Consider the following 21,562-nt stretch of genomic DNA (forward strand, 5'->3'; position numbering starts at 1 on the left):
TATTGTGACAACTTTAGTGATGCTTACGCATTATTTTAACAGGTTAAAATGAAAAGTTAACAAAAACATGTTACTTAATAAATACAAATGACTCAAATAGATGCAAATGGTTGTTGACTCACTCTCTTTTTTACCCTTGACTGAAATCAAAAAGTAAAAGTGCATATAAAAGATTAAAGTAATATTTTGTCACTTTTTAAAATTGCATCCCTACATAAAAAAATGCAGTAACAGTATAGTTGACCTGGAAACAAAGAGAATGTTTTTAACACAACGCCCAATGTTTCCATCAGACAGAACATGATGAATCATGTTTCACAATTTTTAAAGGTTTTTCCAGCACTTGTCACCTTTATTTGCAGCATATCAGATGGAATGATGACATTGAGCAAAAATTTCAGAGTTGGAAATCGAATCTTGGATGGCTGCATCAAGAACTAATAGCCTCTGTATATGAGGCAGCCACTGTTCCACGCATGTATGAATGAAATCATTACTGATGGTTTTCAAGAGTACAGAGTCAAAATAAATATTTTATGTTATAAAAATAGCTTCAAAATAATCTAAAATAAAAATAATTGAATATAGAGTTGATATACAATGGACTTTAATAAATGTAACATGTAACAGAAGACATATTTCTCAAACTCTGTATGGGAAAAATATGATATTGATGTTGAAAAACTATGAACGTCATGCAGGGGAGGAGACTTAGCAGGAGTATTTAATCACTTAATTGACCAGAGGCTGCAATGCACTAATAAAAACATAGCAGGCACTAAAATTAATCAACTTTATTTGGGTAATGTGGGTGGATTTGTGAAGGTATAACTACTTTATACATTCATCTCCAAACTTATGCAAAGTGAGGGTTGCCTAAAGTTTTAATAGGTTTATACATCCTCCAAGGTAATTATTAACTGTTGTTAAAATTATCGCTTAACTACTTGCTTAGGTCTGTGCATCAGCTGAAACTTCAGAAGGATTCTGGTGAAACGGTGATGAGCAGAAAACCCTCAGAGTATTTTTCATATTCCTTAAGGACAGAGATAGAAAGAGAGAGAAACTACTAAAAGAGTAAGGCCAAAAAAACATGCAAAATATTTTAAAACATCATTTAATGTTGAAAACAGGGTTTTCTCAATAAATAAAAAAAAATATACATAATTCTACTCTAAGCTGAATTGCTTTCTGTGGAGATGGACTGTTTCTATTCCCACCTTTATTCATTGCTGTGGTTTATCTTGTATGAAAATGCTGCCTTCCATACATTATGTGAATGTAATCCAATTCAGAGAAATGTTTGCCGTGGCAGCCAAGAATCATGCAGTGAGATGCTATCTGAAAAAAGCCACCAAACCTCCTTTTACAGTCACAGGCAGGCAGCATAAGTCATGTTTGGTTTTAATCTTCACAAACAGCCAGTCGGAGTTACAGCGCTATGCAGCTCTACCAACATCCTGTGTGTCAGAGAGGACTACTGAAGCTTAACTCCAGAGGAAGCACAAAGAAACCCACAACGTACTATTAGGAAATGTAAAAAAATACACTTTTGTATAAAACAACTAATTTAATGTCCAAAATACATAAAACATTTTAGGTCCATTTAACAGTATGTCTTTATAACCAACAAAAAATTATTGAGAATCTTTACTGTTGCAGGGTTGTGTTCATGCTTTGTTCACATCATGTTTAATATCACTAATTGACTTTCCAGAAAGTTTCAATGTATTCCTACACATCCATTTCATATTTACCCAAAAGTCTTCATAATCAAAATAATAAAAAATAAAAAATAACTGTTGCTTTCACTTTGGCAGTCTCCAATGGATGTCAACGTTTTTCTCCTTCAGTTATTTTGTAGATACTTTGGTTTGCTGGCATCCCAAGCCAATTTATTGCTATAAGACATGTCATTATTTGCTACTTGAATGATCAGTCTTATAAATAAACATGTTTTAAATATTGCTGATCACAGTTAATTCAAATTTTAACAAGAGGTTCAAATACCTTCTCCAAAATGGGTCAGGTTGGTCTGGATAGCTTTATTTTCATTATTTGCATTAAATTGTATGAAATACTTTGCAGGAAAATACTTATACTATCTGTTTTGTTTACAAATATACAATAAATGCCTGTTAGTAGTGAGCCAGTGTGTAAAATGCCTTCAGATCATGTGTCATTACATTTGGAAGAGTGTTGTGCATTTAATGAGTGATTTTGGCATGTGTTTATGTGATCAAACTCCATTTAGCACATCTGTTCTATTGTGTCACAGAAAAAGAAGTACAGACATTCACTGAAGGAAATTGCTGCTTTCTCAGGCTTGTGTTCATCACTGAGCACAAACGACAAAAATAAATTCAACGTCATCTAGAGTAGGACATGTTATTCATTTTTTCCCCCCATCATTTTAACAGTCATTTATGATAAAATGACTAATTTTCAAAATAATGCACAACAAATAACATTAAGACTCAGTCATACCAGTTATAAACATCTGCCACCTGGGATGTAGCCTGTCACTGTACATTACATTTGTAATTATTTTGTAATTTTTTTATAAAACTGTCAAGTTAAGTACTCTGAAAATATGAAACAGGACAGTCAACAGCAGTGGCATGTCATCCAAAATGAAAGGACATCACCCTAAAATAAAATAAAATAGCAACTTAGCTACTGTATATACTTTTCTCTCTGCTGCATGGGTTTTGTTTACGGAGGGATTTCAAGAAAAATATCTTGTTCTTTGGAGCCCTAATGCTTCCCCATGTTTACCAAGTAAAATTTTATAATCATTTGCATTTGTTGTATTTTTGTTCAATCAATATTTCGCAGAACCACATTTACACTGCAATTACAGCTGCAAGTCTTTTGAGACATCTTTTTATTAGCTATCTAGCGCAGTGGTTGTTTGTTATTGCTTAAGTCAATTAAATTAAAAGGGAAAGTAATTGGTGTTGTAACTCTAACAATCACATTTTTTTGCTACTTTATACAGCCATATTTAGTCAATTAGAATATGGGTTCCATTGAAACTAATTTATCAGATTAAAGGTACATTTTGAAAACAACAAACTTTAGCAAGTATTAAAGATGATTTTCATCAGGCCCACATTTCTGCGGTCAGAATGCTTCCAAATCGGTCTGATGTTATTTTCTAATCTTAATATATTATGTTTTTATTAGCTATAAGCAAGAAATCATCATCCTTAACAGAAATAAAAGCTTTAAAACATCAGTCTGCGTGCAATACTCTATATAATCTGTTTTACTTGTGAGATGAGTTACTGAAAAAAACATCTAGTTTCAACCATTAGCATTTTTTGTCCTTTTAAACATGCAAATATTTGAAGATCATTAAAAAAATCTAAGTCACTTAATATTTTCCAAAACCTCACACATTCTTTGAAGAAAGTATAATTATGCTCTGCTGAATTGTAGCTCGTTGTGTTTTTATGAGAAGCCCTTTAAACACACTTGGAGAAGAAGAATGCTGACGTTTTTACACAGAACAGCAGGGTTACTACCCACTGTGAGCAACATTAACCCTCCCAGTAATTACCTGTTTTATACCGAGCACACCCAGTTTGTTTTATTTCTTTACTTCTTTTTATTTTAAGCTGCAGCGCTTCTTTTCTTTGCAGAGACTTAACTCTCTTGTTCCCACTCTGTCACCACAGACAGTGGGAGAGCTAATCCAATCCTGCTGCCCACCCAATTGAGATGGATCACGGTTAGGAATGAGCAGAATAATTCATGGACCCCTGAGCTCATGAGACTGGCCATCGTGAAAATAGAGAAGACTTTTATTACAACAGAGATTATTTATTAATTCTGACATGGCCCTCATCAGTTCAATAATTAAGACTTTGGAGCGTTATGCCAGGTTTACATTTCCTAATATATAAAACCTCTTGTAATCACTAGTCTGTCCTGCAGGTAATATGTCTCACTCTCACATTTGTGATTTCTCAAAGAAAAACTGCTTCCAGAGAAATATTCCTTTAGTTTATACATGTTCTGGTAACAATGTGAGACAAAAATATGCATAACCAGAACAAACAACAGCCCACAAAAACTAATTGAAGTTTTCCTTTGGCATTCTATAAGCAGTGAGTTTATGCCTGCATCTGTGAGCTTTTACCAGTGGGTCATTGCACATCTGATGACACTGTGCAACACTGAAAAATTGCCATAGTAAAATCTTATAGCACAGACATTTTCCACTCTCTTGTTTCTCTTTTATGATCTGCTTTATATGCTTTTATGATTTTGCTTATAGTGGAGACAAAACAAACAGAAAGATATAGAGATGCACATAACAAAACTATTTTACAAAAAATTATTTCACATGAGATGTACAGTGGCGCAGTCGGTAGCCACTTGCCTTGCTGCAAGAAGGTCTTGGGTTTGATTCCTGACCCCGGGTCTTTCTGCACAGAGTTGGAATGTTCTCTATGTGCATGCGTGGGTTCTTTCTGGGCCGGCTTCCTCCCACAGTCCGAAAACATGACTGTCAGGTTAATTGGTCTCTCTGTGTGTGTGCATGGTTGTTTGTTCTGTGTTGTCCTGCAACAGATTGGCAACCTGTCCGAGGTGCACCCCGCCTCTCGCCCGGAACATTAGCTGGATGTAGGCACCAGCACCTTCCACCCCACTAGGGATAAGAGTGTTAGAAAATGGATGGATGATGGATGATTTTACATTCGGTATGCCTAGACTTCTAACAATTAAGTCAAGACACAGTCAACCAATCTGTCTTAGTATCAGGGTTTGTTTGTTAAAGCTTGTGTTAAAGTCAAAGAATATTACTTTGAAGAAATAAAAAAAAAAAAAATAAATTTGAGCTTATACCAAAAATTGGTATGAGCTGCTTGACAAGAGTTTGTGTGGTTTGATGCATTCAGTGGACTTTAGTTGATTTGACAAATGGATTCTGTGATCATGTCATGTATATTTACTACTGTCTGACCTGCATATACAGAAACTCTTGAGAGGGTCTTCTCCCGGGGGAAAAGATGATCTTTTGGACCGCCGAGCTCATCAAGTCAGACATGAAAATTTGTATTGGGAAGGTTTTTTGGCACCATTCACACAAGATATTCAAGGAAAGACAGAAAAAACTTAGACTAGAAGCTTTGCATGAAAGAAAGATGTTAAAATGGAAATATTAAAGACTTACAAACTTCATTAGTCAGCCTCTTTAATCAAATAACTTATGTTTTTAGAGAGTTGGCTCCTGAACTGAGGATCATAGAGGTTGGATGCTGCCTCAACTTCAGTTCTGAGATCATTGAGTAAACAAGTGTCTAAGCACCTGAGGGGCCCATATGGCTCATACTTGACAAGCAACTCTGAAATGTATTTTGGCTAAATATTATTTTGTTTTGTTTTTTCCAGACTAATAGCATAATCTGTATTTTGAGTGTGTGCGTGTGTGCAGGTATGCATTTTTAAGTTCTCCTGGAGTGTTTATTTTTTCTTTTTAAGGAGATAGTTGCAGTAATACACCCTCCTTAAATTAATGTACATATGTCATTTGTCCTTTTTTTGACAGAAAACTATTTAATCTGACAACATTTTAAAGATGAAGAGTACAAGTCGTACTGGTTAGTCAGATGCACCAGTCTGTAGAAGGCTCAAATGGTTCTGGGATAGTGGGACAGACACACAAACACACAAGAGCCCTGAAGGATCCCCCAGATTCACTTCAGCATGGAATCAACTGTCTTTTTGTCTTCCAGAAATACTAAAACTACTACATCTATTGATTTCTTTTGTTTCACGAGTCTTTTCAAAATCTTTAGACTGTAAAATAATTCACACTGACTTCTTTGTTTTAGAGCTAGAAATGTAATATTACTTTATCTGGATAGAAATTGCATCTATTTGGCTTATAAAGATTGCTTTGAGATAACATTTGTGAATCTGCACTACAAAATTAAATCTTGAACAAAAAAATACAATTATTTAAATATTTTCCCAAAAAGCTCACAAGCTAAGTTCAAACATAAATAAATAAAAGTTAAACAAAAAGCAAATGCATCAATTGGCAAAACCCACAAAATTCTCCTGTGACACACATTTTATCTGGGGGGACTTTGTGGTGCTGTGCTTGTTGTTGAGGATGTCCTGGGGGCCACATCGGAGAGCTCATTTTAAAGTGCAGCTTGAAATGAAAGCAGCTGGTTCTGCTCGGTTCATTACTGGGAGAGCCACCGGTGCGACTGATTAGACTGATGAATCAATAAGCGCAATCAGCGCAGTAATGATAAACATGTAAAGGAAAGCGATTCCAGTCAAACAAGTGGGAATGGCTCGCGGGAGGATCCTAATCGGCGAGCAGAACATAAAAGGGAGCGAGGCGTCTGTGCAGCATCTTGATGGGGTTCAAGTACCGAAGAAAAAAACCAAAGCAAAAAAACAGCCTCAATTATTCAGACGTAAAGCATCGCGGAAAGGTGGCACTGGAGCTCAAGATGCGCTAGTCGGCGCCTTAAGAATAAATTTCAGTACTTGTGTGTTGTAGTGTGCGATGAAGCCTCAACTCGTCGAACTTGAGGAGGAGCCCATCTCTGTGGGATCCATCGAGCCCATTGGGTCTCTAAATCTCGGGTAATGGAACTGAAATGATAAAAGAGCGAGTGAATACACAACGATCGAGAAGATCGGAAGGCGAAGATGGGTTACTGATGTGTTTTCTTTGAGCAGCGCCTCTGTATGTAAAATCCATTTGCGCACCGCACACGCAACAGCAGCTGAAATCCAGCTAAGACGGCGCGGGGCGGATTTATTTTACGCCTAAATCCCACCAACTGCACTCTCTGATCTGAGCAAGATCTCATGGGATGTGTACATTCTGCAAGACCTGTGTGCGTCTTTATCCCCTGGCTTTATGACCAAGCTTGGAACGACTTTTCATTTGCGTAAAACCAGTTTTACAGCCAGGCAGCCCCTCCTCCCTCGACCCATCTCTTTTTGTTTAAGCCCACTCAAAAATTCATTAGACTAGTACTTATTGATCCGGATTTGAAACCCAACTGATTTCAACGTAACTCATTCAGTCAGTTTTACATTTTGGTATTGTTTTTTTCACTGTACATTTACATTGGTGTCAGCGTCCTGCAAAGTCTGTAGTTCGTAAGGGAAGTAGAGCCACAGTTGCGCGGAGGGAGGGAAGATCTGTGCAGTCAAACAGAAGAAGCTGGAGAGGAAGAAAAGTAGGAAACCACCGCAGTCATGCCCCGGAGTCTCATTCAGCACCACTCGCTGGTGGACAGCGTCTGAGCGGCAGAGTTGGAGGAGAATCAGAAGATGTTCTCAAACATCTAATCCGGAGAGACACTTCCAGATAGCAGATTGTGGAGAAAGAGAGAAGAAAAATAGCAATTCTCTTCCCACTTCCCACCTCTCTTTCTGTTGTTTTCCCTATCGTAATTTGTGGGGGTTCACGATGCAACATTCAAACAGCGGGGGAGTCCAGAGCTGCTGACTGGAACTGGCTGGCAAAGACGCAGGAGGAAGAGGGGAAACCAAGCGGGAAAGGAGCACAGATCGCAGAACTTCTTTCTGCTCTACTTTCAGCTCACTTCAACCAAGAGGACTGAAAGGTAAGAGACTTCCCTTCTTTCTTCATCAGGAGGGTTCGGCAGAGGTATTGCAGTCAAACATTACTGAGTTACACAATTGTGTGGTGGCTTCATGTCAGGGAGAGTGCTGCCCTGGTTAGCTTTTATAAACAGGATCACCTTAAATGAGTGAAACGTGCGAGTAATGACATGGACACTGTCTTGTATGGGCTTCTTGTGACTAATCCAAGAATAAATGTTGGGACTTAAAAAAAACAGCCTTCCAGTGTGAATAAATATTCAAGTGTGTGTGTTGCCTCAGAGAAGGCTTCTCTGATCACACTCAACAGATGAATCACCTTTGCTGAAAGGCTTATGAGGAATGACGTTTCGTGGGGGGAAGATGGGGATGTTGACTGTACAATGAACCCCCTCTTAAGCTTGAGCCCCCTCTGAGATCCCCCTCCCCTCCACTTTTTTATTTTTTATTCCCACTTCTTTTGGCTTTCTCCTGCTCCTCAGATGAGTGATAAGGAGCCTGTGGATCTAACTCAGGTTCTTTTTTTCTTCTTTTGCTGTCAAATGTGTTTTCCCATTTTTGCATTGCTTTTACTTGCAAGATGCCTGATGATGCCTCAGTTCGCGATCTGTCTGAGAATGCATTAATTGCTATTTACATTTTGCAGCTCTTACACTGTGAAACAAAATGTCTTAAAGAAATCATCCCTCTCTGCAGGCATGTCCAGAAGTTGTGAGAAAATGTTCTCAACTCTGGAATTGCATAATAATCTACAATCAAAAACCTTTAATTCTGCCTCCAGGTGCATCTAAATGAAACGAGACAAAGCAATCTAATCTAATCTAAGTCAATGGTTAAAAGCACTACCACATATACCCAATGGGTTTTCCATCTGGTCTTTGACTGGACCATCTTAACAGCTGCAGCGTCATTCTTTTATAGCTGTGAACTGATCTTTTTTTTTTCACAATTTCTTTCTTTTTCAGCTTCATCTATCTTCCAATGGACTCTGTCCACCTTCTCTCTTCACTCTTTGAAAACATCTCTCAAGCATAATGCTGCCAAAATCAGGTTTCATTGTGGTGCTGGTGTGTTCACATGCTACTTTGTATGTAGAGCAAAAATTCTCAGATTTGGACTCGTTTGATCAGACCACCCACTACACTCCTGTGACAAACTTCATACTTGGCTTCCTATGACTTTTCCATAATGCCTTGATTTGTAGAGTTTATTGTCCTTTCAGCAGATTCTTCCTTAGGATAGTGATTATAACCTGACCCTGTTTTAAATACCTGCACAACTTTATGTCTGACATGGTGTGTTTCCAGGTCTTCATGCTATTTGTCCATTAGTATTCTGTAAACATCCCATGAAGCCTTCTTAAAACTGATGCATTATTACTGATGGTGCATAATGCACAGGTGAACTCCAGTTTCTAAATGGGTGACATTTGAAGCTAGCTAGCTTCAGATGTCATACATAATGAATAAAGGGGGATAGAGTACGATAGATTTTGATGGGGCTACGTAAAAATGAATGTAAATACCTTTTGTTATCCTTCCATGTTGCACTTCTTATTGGCCTATTACATTAAATCTTGTTGATGGTAATGTTATTTTAAATGTGTTGAACTGCAAATGGCATAAATAGTTTTGCAACTCATTATAAGTTCATGACTTACATTTTGTACTGAATAACTTAGCAGATGAACTCTATTTAAAGATTACATCCGTATTTTGTAAGTGTCCTGTCTACATGGACTTCTGACCCTGTATTTGAAAAGGAGAATTTACAGCCATCAAAAGCCTTTTATAATTTCCCACTAGGCATGATTTGCTTATTTGCAGACATGACCTTTTGTTGGCCTGTATTTCTCTGGACTCCCTGTCTAAAGCTGTGCACCAAACATATACAGCTCAGAATCAAAAGTTCATGTTGTGTTTTAGTTGGCAGAGTGTGGACTGAGGTCATGAATAAACTTGTTCTGCTGTGTCCGAGATCCAATTTTCAAAAGAACAATCAGTGATTCACAGACTGTTCTGAATTGAGACTTGCAGAAGATTCAACAGAGTTCAAAATGCAACTTTCTTTTGAAGACAGACATTTACCAGGTTTGTGTTCTGTTCCAGACCTGATAATGCCCCCTTTAGACCCAGAAAAATCATCCAAGATATATTTACTGTCACTTCCTCCATCTTTTATGATTTCTTTTCCATGCTGCTGTGAGTTAGAGTGACATTATAGGAACGGTTCAGGATAAATTATTCTCCTCGTCGGCATCTCTTCCCTTTTCCTTTCACACTGTGCAAAAATCCAGCACATACGTCAGCGTCGAAATTCACAGGCATCCAGCAGTGGAAATAAGAGCGACAGACGACGAGGGAGAGGCAGACAGCCGCTTTCGCAGTTTGTTGGAGGAGTTTTAGAAATCCATTCATCTGCTGTTCTTTATCACTGACTCACCATCATGGTATGTGCACATTCTGGATCACCTCCTCTGCATTCTTCTCCTGCTGCCCATCTGTTCATCAGTGGGATGCCTGTGTGGCTTTGCTGTGCTGACCATTGTGTGATGATGTCCAAAATACCCCAGCAGAGTCAATCATCACCAATTCAACACATCATTTTCTAAAATTTCCAAAAAATTTTCTTTGGGACACTTTTAAGGAGCTTTTTAAAAAATCTTTTATTGTTGTTTAAGTCTTGATTAATTTCTGGCTTTTAAAGCATTTGCACACAGAAACCCATCATTCTCATGTTTTATGTTTAATCAAGTCTAAATTCTCCTGAGTGAAATATCCATGCTGTTTGTAACCTCATCAAAGAGTCAGAGCTTCAACACGCCTACAGGTTGAGCATCTTCATTAGAGGGCCAATTGACACTAATCAGAGATGACATCCATTGGCACTCTGGTTAATTTACAAGATTTATTGCACAATGAAAGAAACAAATAATTCATCCTACCCAGTGGGGCTTTTTTCATAAAGAAGACACACATGACAAGTTGTCAAATCAATCTGCTTTTGATCGACTGTTTTGCTTACGCACGCTCTCCTCAGCAAAACTGGATTGGATTCACATTTTGGATTGGATTAAATTTTCAGTTTTAACAGGGAGAATTTATTCCAGCGGGCCAAGAGCGTAGCGCATCAGTATCAAAAATAGATTTTTAAATAACCCTGCAAGCTTGCAGAGATAAATATTGTTATTTTATGTTTCTAGAACCCAGAGATGCAAATAATTCACCACAGTTTAAATGTTAGTTTATTGTTGACTGTTAGGAAATTCATTCAATAGATGATGTTATCTTGGACAATTGTTACCATTAAGAATAAAGATGAGCCGGTGTTCACTAAATAAAGGGCACTACTGATTTTCAGTCTAAGCAATCTTTTTAAAATTGTACATATATTTTTTTTTACCCATCTGAACACCAGCATATTAACAAACACCTTGCAGAAGAATGGCATAAAAGTTACATAACATCACATTGAAGCATTTTAATGTGATTTTTATCAACAATTGGTGATTTGATTATTAGCATATTTTCCACCTGTAAATTAAAACTACCCAAAGTATCACATTTGCATAAAGTTCTGATTTCATTTTATTGTTTCTCACTCTTTTATATCAGTTCAGAGTTCATTTAACACAGAGTGTGAAACTCATTTTTATTTTGGGCCAAATCAGCAGCATGAATTTCCTCTATGGGTTGGCTGTGGCAGAATGTTTTGTCAGAACTACCCATTAGAAAACTGTTAAAATTTGGATAAGTGGCTGCCTCTGCATTCTTTCCACACTGACGATAAAAACAGCTTTAATCTGAATGATTAACATAATATTTAAGCACACAACTGTTGTCTTGAAAGCTCCATTTATGTGGCTCTCTAGAGTTTAGAGGTACACGTAAATAGTTACAGCAGGCCGCATGTGGTCCCCAGACCTTGAGAGAGACACTTGATGTAACACGTTGGCTGATTGCTGTTGGATGTATAACTGAATAGAGAAAGCTTGTGTTTTTCAACAGATTTTTCAAACAGCTATTTCAAAATGGCAGCAACGGAGGCCATCTGTATGTGTCTTGGATGTCAGCCAATGCAAACCAAACTGTGGTAAAAAGCATTTGCTTCAGAACACAGCGATTATGCCTGAACGGATATTACTGATAATAAAGTAATTAGGCATCTTGACTGTTAATAATTACAAAAATAAGTGCTTGGTCATGGCTTAAGGAGCTTAAATAAAGAATTTGATAAATGCAAACCTCGTTTTCCATATGCAAACATTTAATGTCTGGCTCTCTTGTAATCTATACAGCCATTTTTAATAACAAAATTTATGTCCAACTTTGTTTCAGATAAAAGCCATAACATCACTCTTGCAGAAGGACCGTTGCAGTCTTGGTTTGGCGTCAGCTGCATAGATAAATTCAATAGTTCTTTTCAGCCTGGATTCAGCAGTCAGCATGAGTAAACTGTTAATTTAGTAACCCATTGTGTTGGGATGTGATGAAGCTACCCTGCTATTTTTCAATTCCAGCTTGTTAAAACTCCCCTGGTTTGAACATATTTGATGGTTATTTGATTTAAAATGTCTTTCAGTTATTTTCACAGCTGGACCTCAGGGGTGATCCGTTATTATAAAAGCTAAAATGATGGGACTCTTCCATGTGTGGTGTATTTCTGCCCTACATGAAGTAGTTTTGGCCCCCTTTGTTTTACCATGAGTTAACTGTGATTAACCACATTTATTTTTTCAATTTCATTTTTAGTCCCCACATTTAAATTGAATGAATGTCGTTCTATTAGACTAAAGGAAGCACCTAAATATGAGGGCTACGTAAAACAAACACTGCTGTCCAAAAAGACATTTGCTAGAAAATACAGACGAGACAGAATTACAAGCTTTTGGAGTAAAACTAACACAGCATTAAAAAAAAACTTGATGGTGGAAACAGGGTGGTTTGAAGATTTGTTAAAATTTATTGAACAATGACTTTTACACGGTAGCAGAAAATCCTGCAGGAGAATGTCCAGCCATCAGTTTGTGACCTGAAGCTCTGAAGCACCAGAGTTATCCTGCAGGATAGTGGGCTGAACTACACTAGCAAGAGTGAAAGGCTCAAGAAACAAAAACAATTCTTTATGGATATTAATTGCTTTGTCATGTAACAATGTGAACTTAAACGGGCAATTAAAGTTAAAATAAGTATTAAATACAGCGGACATACAATTCTGCAAAAATGACCAGTTCTTTCAAATAAATGTTTTCCTCTCAATGGAAGAACTCGTAATTCAAAACTGTAGCTTTGTCTGATTTTTCTTTTTCAAATAGCAAATTTGTTTTATTTTGAAAAATATAAACAAGTGGGGTCAAATAAAACAAAAACAAAACAGAAAGAGAAATTCTGCACTGAATAACTATACAAATATTTATGTTTTTACGCTTTGTTTCATATGTTGAAATGTGCCAAAGGGGAAGTTTCTAAAACACTGGGAGCAATGACCTTTGTATGTGAGAAACTTGCCTTTTCCTATTTCTACTTTCTGTGTTCTAAAAAAGGAGCACAAGTCTTGTGTTTCATGAAGGAAGCCTCTCTTCTGCATTTTTCATTGATATTCCAAATGCATGAGTTGAGGCATTTTCCCACTTTCTTTGTCAATGTTAAGACCTGCCTGCTGCTCATTAATATGGATGAGCCTATCTTTAGATTTTAAGGCATGTAGCCCATAAACCTTTCACAACTGCCACAAAAAAGACAGTATTTTTGTAATCAAGCAGATATTATCACACATACCTAATTTTTGACTTTATCATTTACAGTTATGGCTGCACGGAACAGCAGAGGTGATTAAAATTAAGAACAAATGCTCTATGTATTGCAGGCTCGTTGCAGAAAATTGCAGGAATGAGAGGGGGAATAATCCAGACATCCCACTGTAACGCATGACTTCAGGACCAGTTCTTTTTAGCTGCAACAGACCACTCCAGATTAGTTCTTGTTCTGCACAGCCGTGCCTGGCAAAAGTCTCTTGCCAGCAGCAGTAGGAAGGCTCATTTAAGTTTCTAAATCCCGCAGTCAACAGCCACCCATCTCACTGTGCTCTGTTCCTGGCATTGATTACAATTTCAGATGAGCTTCAGAGGAAAAGTGACCAAAAAATATTAAATGTTCATCAGGATAAAGAAGAGAACTCAATTTTTATTTATTTATTTTTTTATTCTTTTTACATTTTTAGTTGCCTTTTAAGATCTTTGGCAAGTAATCTTATACAAGTCTCCTTTACTTCATTCAAACTGTTGTAGGAATAATTGACAGCTAATTCTGCACATGATTAATTATAACTGAATCCTCAGCTCACCAGTTAAATAAAGTGAGACAGGAAGCATAAGAAAATGCAGTGACCTTATTCCAATGCAAAGTAGACTGCTGTTGATTCTCTTGTGCAAATTAGCTCAAGTAGAACATGGAGCTACAAACACAGCCCTGTGATTTATTCAGCATCTTGCACAGTAGCTGTCAATAGTTCAATCCAGCGGTCATATTAGGCGCCTCAACAACATCCACAGAGCTGCGTTTAACAGCATTAAATTGTAAAGGGAGCCTGCCATTAGAGGCTGTACTTGTCTAGCTTGCCAGTGTTTTGCTCCATAATGGGCCTGAAGGGCTACTACGTGCTTCACAGGTCCACTTAATGGTGTGCTGATCTTTTAGAGCCCATTACTCTGAGAATCCTTGTCATTGCCCCTGCCCTTCCTCAATACCTCACTTTTCACTCACTCATAATGAGATGTCTCTATTTACATCAGGTCCTGATTACTAATGCGCAGCCAACAATGAGGGATGACATGTCCAGCCCCTCTAGCTTTCTTGTCTGACACCTGCAAGTGGCAAATTATTCACAAGCAGCCTGCTAACCACACAGGATGCAGACAACCTAGTGCATTTGTCTATATGCATATATATTTAAGAATAAGCGACCTGCAGAGTTCCCCAAAGGATCACTGTCGAAATGAAATACTTGATTCATAGCTCACAGAATTCATTTGTGTTTAGTAAATGGTGTCTACACATGTTGTTATGACCAAACACAATTGCTGCAGTGACGCTTTAGTGGTTGATTGCCACGAAGTCTTTCTACTTACTAATGTGGCAGGACAAGACATCGCAAAATTGCAAGATTAACTCTAGAAAGCGTAGGAGCAGCTCTTACTTTCCTTAGACTTAACACAAACAGAACAAATGTACTATTTACAGAGGCTGACATCCAGGATTGAAGTGACAAATGCCTGATTCAGTCAAAATGGGTGTGACTGTCTGCATTACTCATCACTGAGATGATCCAAAATACTGAGGAGACGTTTACTGTATACAGGACAACCGGTTTGTCAAATATGTTTATCAGTGTAACAGAACCTTTATGCAGCTTTCAGAAGTATGAGCCAATGAAAAACAAAAAGGCAACTTAAATTACAATAGATTAAAAAAAAAGAAAGATCTTATTTAATATAAATCTTACTGCATAAAACATCCCACAAACAAAATGGCAGAATATATACAATTGAAACTTGACTTTGTAGCAGTTAGCCAATTTGTCACTACGTTTTTAGCTGTATGCTGAGGGTTATTGTCCATTTGGATGATCCATGTGGCTCCAATATTTCCACATAGTGTTCTTTTCTCACAATGTTATGCATTTCATGAAGTGTATGAGAAAGCAGTGTGTTACAGGTATGAGCTTAAAATACAATTCAAAATGTGCTTCTGATTAATCCAAAATGCCTATTATAGCAGAAGTTTGAAAGGCAATGACATTAATAAATTAATAAATAATCACTGACATATTTTTTCTCTTGTACAAATACAAATAATTTTGATAATTCTAACTGACTTGAGACAGGAGAGCTTTTGTCTGATTCAAACAACAGATAGAGAGGGGAAAAAAATTATCTATCATTTTATATGTGCTTCTGGTTTCAGCTACATGTGTAATCTTTTTTTTTTCCAACCAAAGCCCCTTTTCTTTTAAATAATAGGCACACTAACTTCCTAATGCCTTCTTTAGAATATAGGATCTGCTTTGCATAGATACACGGCTTTAAGTAAGTTCCAGCATCGTTTTAAACCACCTCTGAAACGCAGGATGTGGTCGACAGCAAAGCCAGGCTACCAAGAAATTATGGACTTGTAGTAAAGCTTCACGGCATGACCATTCCAATTCAAGGATTTCACATAAAGTTCACATATCTGCTCTTGCTATGGAATTTACACCGGCACTGGGCAAATATCACAGTAATCTGATTCTCTGGCAGCATGGAGGAACTTGGCCCTGTCCACATAGAAATAGTCGGGGTGGGGAAACTAAAACGCCAGTGATTATTGTTACTGCACAATCTGTCCCGGAGGTACGATGCGTACCTTCAGCTCATTTATGCACGTGTTAAAAGAGACACTACTAGGAGGGTACTTTTTATTACTTTGTTCTTTTTGTATTTTATTGTAATTGTAAAACAGAATATGATTTAAAGAAAATAAGAACAAATGCAGATAAAAAAAAACATTTCAATAGGATTTTTCTAGATGGATTTGAATACTATTTTCTAAAAAATAATATTGCAAATTTATGTCTGTGTACAATAAACGAGAAGAAAGATGGACTTATATATTTGTGATTCCCATGAACATGTAGGATGTAGTCTTGTCTGTTTGAAAACACCTTTAGTTCATCTCATACATGCTTATTATGAAAGTAAACTTCTCCATGATGGTTGACCAGAGGGCTCATTAACAGTGTAAAAACGTTTAAGTCCAGTGAGTCCAATACATAATTTGCTAATGAATTATAATCTTCAAACTAAGTTTTGACAGTTATTATCCATTAAGTGAACAAAATAGGTTATTTTATTGCAAGTCATATTTTAAACAACTTAAGTGAATATTGCACTTGCATGTTTTAAATGTTAACAGTCATATAGAAATACTTCTATAAGCGTACGCAAATTAGCTAACAGTTCCAATTGTGCCTCTGTGACAGATCTTGTTTGACAATCACTCCTACTAACTTAAAACTGCTTTAAAACTAAAGCTGACAGGTCACACATGGCCTGTCTCAAAAAGGGCTTACTGCAGGTTCTGCCTGAGCAGATGGCCTAACTAATTAGGCATAGACATTTCCAAAAATACATGCAAGCTAAAAATAGCCGTATCAAAAGCAAAACAACAAATGAAGATAACGAACGATATTAATAAAGATGTAATGATCAATATAGCAGCAGTGCCATGACTTGTTGATTTTTTTGTTTTAAGTGAAATTCGCTTTTTCATTTTATACACTTTGGGTGAACTTTAATTAAACTGTGAGAATTTCATCGTGGCCTTGGTTAACTGGCACATTCAAGTAATTATTGCTGCAGTTCATCATTCCAATATTTTTGCTGGTAATTATTTTTTTACAGTGAAATAAAACAATCTTGCTTAATTTACAGAGCGTCCATAGTCATAAAAAACACATTGTTGTAAAGGCAGACTTCTATTGCCTACAGATTTGCTGTGGGAAGAAGAGGAGATGCGGTCAGAATATGCAATCTGCTGCTCTGGAGTGTATTTGCTGTTACCTCACTTACAGACCATGTTCTTTCTTTGTTTACAACCTGGCTGTAATAGGGTCACTGTAGACTTTCCTCAGTCAATACAGTGTTCCAGACCCCAGCTGCTTCATAACTTGGCAGGATGACGCTAAAGCATGCACACACCAAAACGCACACAGATGCGAACACACAGGCGCACTCAGCGGTACTCTTACAAAGCCTGGAGCTGTTGCTGTGGATGTCATACTCATGTAGAGAAATATTAATACATGGCACAGAGTGCATTTGATATATTAGGGCATTCCACAAGATTAAGCTTCGCTGCTTCATCTGACATATAAGGTATTTGTCTGTTTAAAGATGAAAACACACATTTTACAAATTTTATATCAAGACAGCTGGTACATAGTTTTCTTATTTTAAATTAAAAGCATTTCAGTTCATATTGTGTGTTTTATATGTGTGGTTTTTCAAATAACAGTCTGAAGACCTATATGTATTTCTACAAAGCTCTTTTGCATTTAGTAGGACATCGTGGAACAGTTCCTGCCTCCCTCTCCCTCCTGCATATGGATATTTGCTCATTTGCATTTGTCCCCAAGAAAGTGAAGTGAAGGTGCACATAAGCCACAAATATTAGGGGACTAACTGAAACCTTATCCTATGCGGTGCAGACTCCAGAAACTTGTAATTAATGACTTTGTGTGAACAAAAGGCCATCTTCCAGGTGTACTGTGAGGGAACTCTTTACTGCCAGCCTTTCATCACAGAGTACTGTGCCAGCAACCACCCATTTAGACTCGATTCAGACCTTCTAATGAAATGCTCCATCTCTGTCATCAGACTGCTCTTTTCACGATCTATTACACTTTATACATTCATTCCTCAGTTGCATTATGTGCCAGTGACTTCTGCCATTGCCCCGCGCTCTTTCAATTATGAGGAGGAGGGAAGCCATTGCCGGAGTTCCATCAGGAAGTCATATAATAACTTTTGGTAATAAGTATTTTTTTCTATTCAGCTCCAGATTACTTTTTGCGTAATTTCTCAATCTTGGGCTGTGGCCTTTCAGTCTGTACAAACGGAAGCAGTAATGATAATCAGTATGAAATGTTAATGCAAATGTATTGCTCTTTGAAGCGAGTGTGCTTCCAGGGTTTAGCAAACATGCAGCCCGGGTTAGATTCCTCATAAACGACCCCAGGGTTTAATTTTGGAATGATCTTCACCGGTCGAACTCTGGACAGCATGAGATGCCATTGCTTAGATGCTTGCTGGAAATTTTGGCATCTGCTTTTGCCCTTAAGGTGCAAAATAAATTGCAGCTTTTCCAGCCACTAAACTCATCTGGTGTGACACATAAAAATCCCCAGAAAGTTTCTATTTTCAGACACAACTTGGAAAAGTCTGAAGTTTATTTTTTAAACTTAGACTTCAGGTATCATTCTCTTTGTATACTTTCTTTACTATTTGATTAAAACTTATTCCCACGGTGAAGTGATCAGAGATTTAATGACAAATAATTACTTTTTAGCAGAAAAACAGCACACAGGACTTTTAATACTGCTTCAGTTGTTGTGGCAGGTGGAGGTAGAGATTTACCTTGAAACATCTTAGTCTAGCAGTTCCTTGGGGATCCAGTGGAGTTCAATGAAATGTAAACGTTTCTGAGCTGGATGAGGAGCTCAGTAAGAAGTACAAAGAAAGTGAAAGATTTCGACCACCACAAGTTTAATAAATCCATTTTTATAGATGTTTAAAAAGGAAAGGTGACTTTGTGGAGCTCATCCGAGTTTACAGGTGCTTTACAGAAATGTGACCGGAAGAAGCACAACAACACAGAACTTTGTTTCTATAAGGCATTGCAAACTAAAAAACTTTGGCCAAGGATCTATGTTATGTTTTTATTTAGAAATCTGAAACATTAAAAGGTTATCATGGCAGTGGCTTACACAATGATCTGTCTGCCTTCTGCAGTGCAGATTTGTGTTAAGAAGTTCAAGGAATAATAATAGAAATAAAGTAATGTTATTTACTTTTTAAATAGGTTTCCTGAACTGGATAAAATTATTATACTAAAAACATATTCAATAACTTAAAGCAATTATAAAATTAAAAATATCTGCAATACATAGTTGGCTCTTTTGGAGTTTATTCAACTGTGAAGCTGAAAAAAGTGTTCATACCATAATTTTCTGATATTCTTAGACCATAAGACTGGAATATGCTAAGCTAAACAAACGAGAGTGTTTTGATCAATGTCTAAATGAAGTTAAGCACTCTCCATATCCGACTCCATAGCAATAGATCATTGGGCAATTTATTTAAGAGGGCTAAAGCCTTTTCTGTTAACTATTGGTTTTGTATTCTGTTACACTCTCCGACACCAATCAGGAGAGTTTAAGCCAACGGTGGCTGAACACTTTATTAAGAGTTAAATATTGATGTACTCAGACTATAGTCAGACAGCGACAGCTGATCCAGACTGCTGCTGCTCGTGTCCTTACTAAAACTGGAGCACATCACCTAGTTCTAAAGTCCTTTCACTGGATCCCTCAGAGAATGTATTAAAGATCTGCTGTTGTTGTACCAAACTTCCAGGTAACTCAAATCTTTGCAAAGATGCTCAAATGATACATTTCTTTAAACCATGGCTAAAACCCTGTTTGTTTAAAGCGGCCTTTCATTAATAATAACTGGAACATTGATTTATCCTAGTCTTCTTTTCAATATTTTGATGAATTTATGATGAGATTTGAGGACTTGCTTGTTGCAGAAATTTGCTGTGCCTTACATTTTTATTGCATGGATAGAACATCCTGAACTGAATGGATGATCAAGTGTTTAATACAGCAGAGGAAAGTTGCTCAGGAGTGAAATCGTTTGGATTTAAATGTCACTTTCCAACATTGTACAGCAAATATTTTCAGGGTTTCATTTTTTTTTTAAATTGAGATTTTCAGCAAAGTCTGCAAGTACAATATGCTCCAGTTTCTAAAAATGCAACACTCTATTCACACACAATAGCTTGGTACAAAGGCTGTGGTGAATTATTAATGATAATATTAGTTAACAAATCTCATTAATCAAACTCGCTGCCACTGAGACTTGTTCCCTCGAGCCTACTGTGTGGGACGCACAGGATTATTGGAGACTAATGGAAGCTGAAGGAGGTCAGATGCATAAAAATATACAATCTCCAGAGATAAGATGCCAAAATCATAGAAGATTCATATCAGATTTTACCTCCCGGTTAGCAGATGGAAAAAATATCAAACAGCTTCACACCTCAACACAATAAATATGTTGTTGATTTTAAGACATAGTAATGGTGGTAGGCCTGATGAGATTCACGTGCAGCTACTTTTGCAATTAACCTCCTTATTTGACATACTTATGTCACATGCATTCAGTGAAGCCAACAACTGACTAGTTAATCGCTAAAAAGGGCAGGCACTGAACGCTACTTTCCATGTACTGAAAGAAAACCTAAATTATATAAGAAAGGATCTAGGGAGGGATTTTTCCTTGAACTGGTAGTATCTACCAGTTCAAGGAAAAAAAAAAGTACTACACACTTAGAAGTATTTAGAAACATTTTCATAATTTATATTAAGCAATTACTTGTTGCACAAACATAAAGGATGAATGGAAACTTTTTTGAAAAAGCAAGGACACATTAATGATAGATTGTACTTAAAGTTTGATAAAAAATAATCTGATCTCTCACCATCGGCTCAGTCAATATTCAAGCCTAACTTTCATTCAGTTCAGCCTGAGCTGATAGTCTTCTCATATTTTTATTGACTATAGACAGATGACCTATAGTGTAATGTTATTAAAAATCTGTTTTCAAACTATTTTGACACCCTTTTCTGTCCTATCACACTTATTGTGCAGGAAATGTCTAATCCCTTAAAAAGAAGTTGATAGGGTGGTAATATAAATGAGAGCGCTCTGCCATCTGAGGATCTGTCTTCATTAGGAGCAGATCTACAGAGAGTTTCTATTAGCTCACTATCAAGATGGGGCACTGCGAGGAGGAAATTACGCATGTCACAAGACAAAGAGCAGGCGTCCCAAAGCTAAGCCCAACGGAGGATGAAAAGCCTTAATCAACGACAAGGACTACCAGTGACAGGGCACAATGATCATCCCATGAGTCATGTTGTAGAAGATTATGTCCAGGGTTTGTCAGATTGACACTTCCGCTCTGAGTTCCTGAGAAGAGGATATGATGGCACTCCTCTGCTCTGTTTTTTTTTCTTTTACTTTTCTGCCATTGTTTGTAACTATCTGTGGTCTGTCCCAGATGTGAATCGTTAGTTTTTCCCCCATCTACAAGGGCAATGAGATAACAGCAGCGCAATAAGCCTCAAGAGA

The 21,562-nt window shown here is 37.1% G+C and overlaps 1 protein-coding gene across 2 annotated transcripts in view; it reads left to right on the forward strand.

Moving 5' to 3' along the window:
* The first annotated feature begins 7,165 nt into the window (after positions 1-7,165).
* Positions 7,166-21,562, forward strand: part of LOC129370372 (metabotropic glutamate receptor 4-like) — a 164,197-nt gene continuing 149,800 nt past the window's right edge. For both annotated transcript variants that reach the window (XM_055046329.1, XM_055046330.1), the window contains exon 1: positions 7,166-7,613. The gene's annotated coding sequence lies outside the window, so the exon portion shown is untranslated. The remainder of the gene's footprint in view (positions 7,614-21,562) is intronic.

This window comes from Poeciliopsis prolifica, unplaced genomic scaffold (genome assembly GCF_027474105.1).
Source record: "Poeciliopsis prolifica strain line A6 unplaced genomic scaffold, Auburn_PproV2 SCAFFOLD023, whole genome shotgun sequence".
NCBI classification, from domain to species: domain Eukaryota; kingdom Metazoa; phylum Chordata; class Actinopteri; order Cyprinodontiformes; family Poeciliidae; genus Poeciliopsis; species Poeciliopsis prolifica.